The sequence below is a fragment of the Lissotriton helveticus genome, chromosome 3_2, assembly GCF_964261635.1.
Source record: "Lissotriton helveticus chromosome 3_2, aLisHel1.1, whole genome shotgun sequence".
NCBI lineage: Eukaryota > Metazoa > Chordata > Amphibia > Caudata > Salamandridae > Lissotriton > Lissotriton helveticus.
The window spans coordinates 216,698,364-216,704,363 of NC_136062.1; the positions used below are offsets into that span (position 1 = coordinate 216,698,364).

At 44.8% G+C, this 6,000-nt stretch overlaps 1 protein-coding gene across 2 annotated transcripts in view; it reads right to left on the reverse strand.

The window, feature by feature from the left end:
- PEAK1 (pseudopodium enriched atypical kinase 1) overlaps positions 1-5,426 on the reverse strand; it is a 720,838-nt gene extending 715,412 nt beyond the window's left edge. For both annotated transcript variants that reach the window (XM_078685075.1, XM_078685076.1), the window contains exon 1: positions 5,225-5,426. The gene's annotated coding sequence lies outside the window, so the exon portion shown is untranslated. The remainder of the gene's footprint in view (positions 1-5,224) is intronic.
- Positions 5,427-6,000: the final 574 nt, after the last annotated feature.

Below are 6,000 nucleotides of genomic sequence, written 5' to 3' on the forward strand. Positions count from 1 at the left end.
GCGCATCTCTGGGTTATTGGGAGCCAGTGTAGCTTTTTCAGCAGAGGGGTGATGTGTTGGCTATGCCAATGCTTGTTGTTAGACATGGGTAGATTTGCCCAGAATCACAGGATGCTGAGCCCACGCCGAGATTCTAACCGGATTCCCTAGCTCAAAATTATGCAGCTCTTGCCTTTAGGCCACATCATACAATGTCCTTCTAGGTCAGCAGAGCACCACATAAATGACAGGGAGCAGCATTTTATCCACGGAACAAAAAGCACTTTAGGCTTTGCTGGGGGTATGTAAAGTCCTTTAAAAATACTAATACTATAAAATGCATTACACTACTTCTCTTTGGGTCACTGGTCTGTCCAGTTCTGTCCCTAACTGCCTATGGGGCAGTCTGATCGCCATTATACCCCTGAAGGCCACTTCTGAAATCTTGAAAGTGAGGAATCGGGTGTGAAAAATTAGAATTACTTCTAATCAGGGCTTTGAGTGGGATGATAAAACGGGGTAGTGTCTCTCAGAGGGGCGTGGCCGATGTGATTAGAGCGTGGCTTAAAAAGTATGGGAAAAATGTGTGCTTAGCATTATGTGTAGCCCCACAGGTAATTTGCTGCTTCTGTCATTGCATCCACACATAAAATAAAACAAGTAACATTACACTCACAACAAGCCAAGACTATTGGCTTTGCCAATGGTTGATAGTTGGATAAGATAAATAAGCAACAACTATGGTTTTATTATATAGAACATTGAAAATGCTTCAGTTCTGAAATGATGAAAAGGTAAAACCCCTACAGCGACTCTCTGAAGTTACATTAAAGGCAGTCAAGGGTGGCACTGCTCCAGAGTTAAGATTTATTTTTCACCCTGAGGGGGAGAGCAATAATGGAGCGCCCGATAGGAACCAGGCTCACCACCTGCTTTAAAGCACTGCCGGTGCTGAGCACCGGCAGTACCCGGCCCACTTAAAGCCCTGCTTTTCATGCTTCAAGTGGCTTTATTTCAGAGTCTTCATTTTTAGGTGCAATGATTCTGGGCAACTAAAACGGCCAACTCGGCCGTAAGCATAGAGTTTAGGGTCACAATAGAGAGTTACTCCCCGAATAAGAGGATATCCTTACAAACACAAACTCTTCAATCTGTAACGATCCCATGGAGCAGTGCGATACCTGTACTCCAGCGCCTCGCCAGTGGAATGAAGCGCTAAATGAAGGCAATAGCAATACAAAACAAAACAGCACCTCACAGACCAAACTGATCCTAAAGCCTCAGGAACGAGCAGCTCACGTCACAGACGCACATCTCTGAAGTAAGGAAAAGTTCACAGTACCTCCTGCTGGGCTTCCGTAGATGTCAGCGCTGCAAAATGTTGATTAATAAAGCCATAGGTCCAGCCAGGAAGCGCAACAATACGGCCTTAGAATGAGGCAGCACGCAGGTCCTCCATTCGAAAGGGAAGTGCTGGGCAGTGTCTGCCGCGACCTGATTATCAAGCAGCTTTCAGCTGTAGTTTCTGCATGCCGATGATAAGCCGCAGCCCTGGGGTGGGTGGGGGCCGCGAGGACAGGTTTTTAAGCTTGCGTGGCCTCTTTTGAAATCTGTCTGCAAAACACCAGGGGGCCAAGTGCTGAGTGTGAGCGCGAGCACATGCGCGTTACCGCCAGTTTGAGGCCAGCAAAAGCCTCTGGTAGCACTTTGAAAACTCCCTTACTAAAAGTCGAGCAAGCAGCGCATGCGCCGCTCTAGGCTCGACCGAATGAATGTGTCCGTCTTCAACACAACTGGTGCCCATGTAAAGCACTCCGATACCTCTTTCTCTCACCACTACACCCCATTCGGGACATAACTGGTCTTCCACCCCTGGTTCACCCTACCAACCTGCCGATCACTTTTACAAGGCCACCTTCACACATTTCACAATTGATCCATCCAGGGGCTGGACGACTTTTTGGGAAGAACGCTACATTCACAATGCTCCTTCTACATTCCCTCTATTCTGGCCCCTTCTTTCCTGGCTCCCCTTTCTATCATGTGACTTGACAGCGCAGAGGTCGCTGGGCAATAATGTGCATCAGTAGAGAGAGGCTTTGGCTCCAGCCACATGTTAGAAGTCAGGAGTATGTTCAAATTGGGCAAAAACGGTGTGCTTCCACGAACAACATGCTTGCCTTCCACACAGCTTGTGATCTTTTGTTTATTTATCCAGCTGCCTGAGCTCGTACTTTCAGGGGCACACACATGACATTGTAATGCTATTAAAGTGTCTTAGATAACCAGATCATTTATGGTGATTTTCTCTGGCAGCATCACAGATGTCAGGATGGATGTAGTAACCTACATGGGAATTTAGGTCTGCTTGACAGTGCTTGACCTGACCTTAACCTAACACCAATATTTAACACATACATTTCCATTCCCATGCTATTTGCTTATAATACTGCACATTACCATACACAACCTTTAAAAGCCAGACCTATTGCATACTAGTCTATCTCATCAATCCCACCACCCCAAGGACTTTGAGGTGACCGGAGACAATTTTATGTCAAGGCCGAAGGCTCTTATTATGCATTACTTTCTTACTCTCATAGTAAATATGGGTAACACTAAACACTAGCCTTCATATTTTAATAAAAATCAAGACTTTCCATTGTTAACACTTAGAACAGTCACCAACATAACAGAACGGCATCAAACCTGGCAAAAAAGCACAGCAAGGAACTTCATGGAACATCAAAGGCTCATGGCTCTGTCCTTTTCCAACAAGCACAGCAGTATATCCTCACAGTGAGCAGGAAGGGATGGAGAGATAGCGGATTTGGTGTAGTGGAAATGTTGCTGGACTTGGATTCTGAACATGCATGTTTTAATCCCAGGTTATGCCTCTGTGCATAGATTGTACAAAAGTAAGCAAATTGCTTCATCTGTATATTGCTCTTGTAGTAAATATGCGTCATGCAAATATGCGAAAACCTACCGTAGAATGTAGGCTGCATGTTTCTCAAACATCCCATCTTGGTTCCCGCAATCGGTTGCAACAAAAAACAAAATAATGCCCAACACCTCATGTTTGTAATGCGTCCACTACTATAACAAGCACTGGTAAAACCAATAAGGTTGCATTTTGTATAGTGCATGTAAGCAGGTACACAAGCATGCATTCAGGCATCCATTAAGATAGAATAAAAAACCTACTGCTACCCACATACAAATACCAAACATAGGCACCTAAACATACTGGAAAACATACATGCAAGCAGCGATGCCCTAGACCAAAATATTTACAGACAACTAAGAATACAAGCAAAATGACTAACTAGGCACCCACGTACTCCAAGATACAAATGTTCATTCACTCCAGCCACTAGATACAGATGCCCATATACACAGACCACCAGATATACAGTTGACACAGTTCCAACAGATATACAGAAAACACAGACAGCAAAAAGTACACAGAGAGGCACACGTGCAAGTACACAGAGGAACACAGGAAGAGTGCGACTGACAATGAGAAATAGTAAGAAGGGACAGATTCAATATGAAGTAATGCATAACTGGCACTGGGGAAGAGGTCAACCTAATATTTAGACTACCTGCAAAGGAAACGGGGTAAAGGAAGAAGTTGGGTGTCAATATTTATTATATCGTTGGCCTTTCCTCAATGAAGTCAATTCTAGGTGCCTAAAAGACAGAGTGATGTTACAAGTACTCGTGCGCCTGCAGGCAACCATGATCTTTCAGCTGACACTTGTACACACTCATATCCAGAAAAGCACATACATTAACGCAGCGATCTTCATCTACTAGTAGTACAATGTTCAATTTTCTATTCAAAAATCAATATTTAGGACTTAACAGATTGACAATTTCACTTATTTTTGTTTTCCTGTTTAATAAAGAAAACAAATGTTTGTATCAGCGAGTCAATACAATGCAAAACACACACACGGTGACTAGAAGTTTCCATTTCACAGGTACTCAACTTTTTTCAGACCTGAGCTTTCTATTAGAAATCAGTTTCAATAGATGTGTTATAATATTCCAACGGAGGTAAACCAAGATCACAACTCCTAGCATGCACAACTTTGTATAGTGAAAGCCCAGGACCCTGATGTGCCTGTCACTTCGATGAATCTGGCACACATGTAAACTGACATGAACACAGCATACGCCAGTGTTCCAAATGAACTTTGGGAAGATTACATTTCTTTTTTAATAGTGACTCCAATGAAAACCGTAGGTTGCACATTAGTAGGATGCAAACACTAAACCCCGCTCATCATGCATATCTGAATACCACTCTTGCTGCTGCCATCAAAGCGTACAACTTCACAAACAAACCCACGTCCCTCATATGTCTACCTTCTACTAGCTCTCAAAATATATCTGAATTTTGTAAGTGGTATTGATTAAGAAAAAAACTTAAAATGTTATAGCAATCCCCATCTCAGGCAGATAACTCTATCCCTGGCACAGTACCATATATTGGGCACATATTAATTACAGTTAGCAACCGAAATATATCCTTTGCTTCAACCCCCATCATGGCACAGAGCCAGAACAGCGACATACAGGACTGTCCAATGCACGAACCCTTAAATAGAAAACAAATCACTATCTCTGTACTACAGATAATGGAGGATGCTATCCCAGATACAGTTAAGCGCTATTACATCTAGCGCCAAGAATTATTTCGGAATGCAAGCGACATAAAATAAATGCACGTACCATACATAACCTTGGTACAGGGCTCACACCACGCCATCCTCCTGACACAGCCAAGACCTATGCTCAGAGCCCTGTTCTTGGTACAGAGTCCTGGCAAAGACCCACCTCGTTTGCAAAGAATCCCAGATGTGGCACACAGCACTTCCAGCGACAGAGACCCATCATCAGGTGTCATGGGGCTCTATGGCGGCGTTCTATGGCTGCACCATGAGCACGCACTCAGGGTGGACACCAAACCTAGGTCCTGTCACTATCCCTTATCATTGCCATAGGGCGGTATATTGGGCACCTTTGAACCCTATCTCTGGTCCATACCCTTTCCCTGACACACGACCCCCCCAGGCAGGGAACTCTTTCCCTGGAACACACCACCTTTTGCCACAATGTCATATCCTTAGCCCGGTACCCTATCCCTTGCACAGACCCCTCACATCAGAAGCAAGAAGCCGTATCCTTGCAACAGGCATTGGTAGCTTCCCAGGCGAGGTCAGAGGTCACTCACTCAGAGTTGGGGTTCGAGGTCTCAGTGCTGCCCCCTCCTCGGATCCCGATGGTGCTCCAGTGCCGTGGAATAGTGGCCTCCGCGCCCTCCGAGCGGTGCATACACCAGACAGACACCACTCCCCCCTGAGCCAGCCATGCACAGCCACCAGCGCGGCGCCGCTCCGTGAGCTAAAATCCAAGCAGGGGAGCTGCCAGAGACTGCAGCGCCTGTTGCAGAGCAAGAGCGAGCGCCCGTGAAAATAAACCTGACACAATCCCTGCCCAGAAACGATGCTGAATGGGTAAACAATGTCAAAGAAAGTAGCAATTGCAAGTGCGACGAGCGCGATGCTGCCTTCTGATCACAAACAATTGCGTCTACTACGAACTCTCATTGTCCCCCCCTTAGTCACTGGCATTTTTAGCTGCATCTTAAATCCTCGAGGGGTCCCGGTCTAGCGCCTACCCACCGAAAAAGCGCTTCGACGCCTCGTCAGGGGTATTAAGATATAAATGCAATTACAAATCAATGCAATATAACATAACATCTCAGAAACGAAAAGATCGTAAACAGTTTGCTACCAAAACGTTTACATTTACACGTAGAACAATTAGCCTTGGCAAAGTTGCTTGCAATCTGAGTCCTGGCTAAGCTATTGTTTTAGAAACTGCTGCAATGAAAACACAAAACAGAAATGTTTGCATTCTGTATAAAATTAATCTATACGATGAAGAATTGAATGTGATGATTAATTCTACTACTGAGAGGTAAAATAGTCCATACTGCATTAGAAT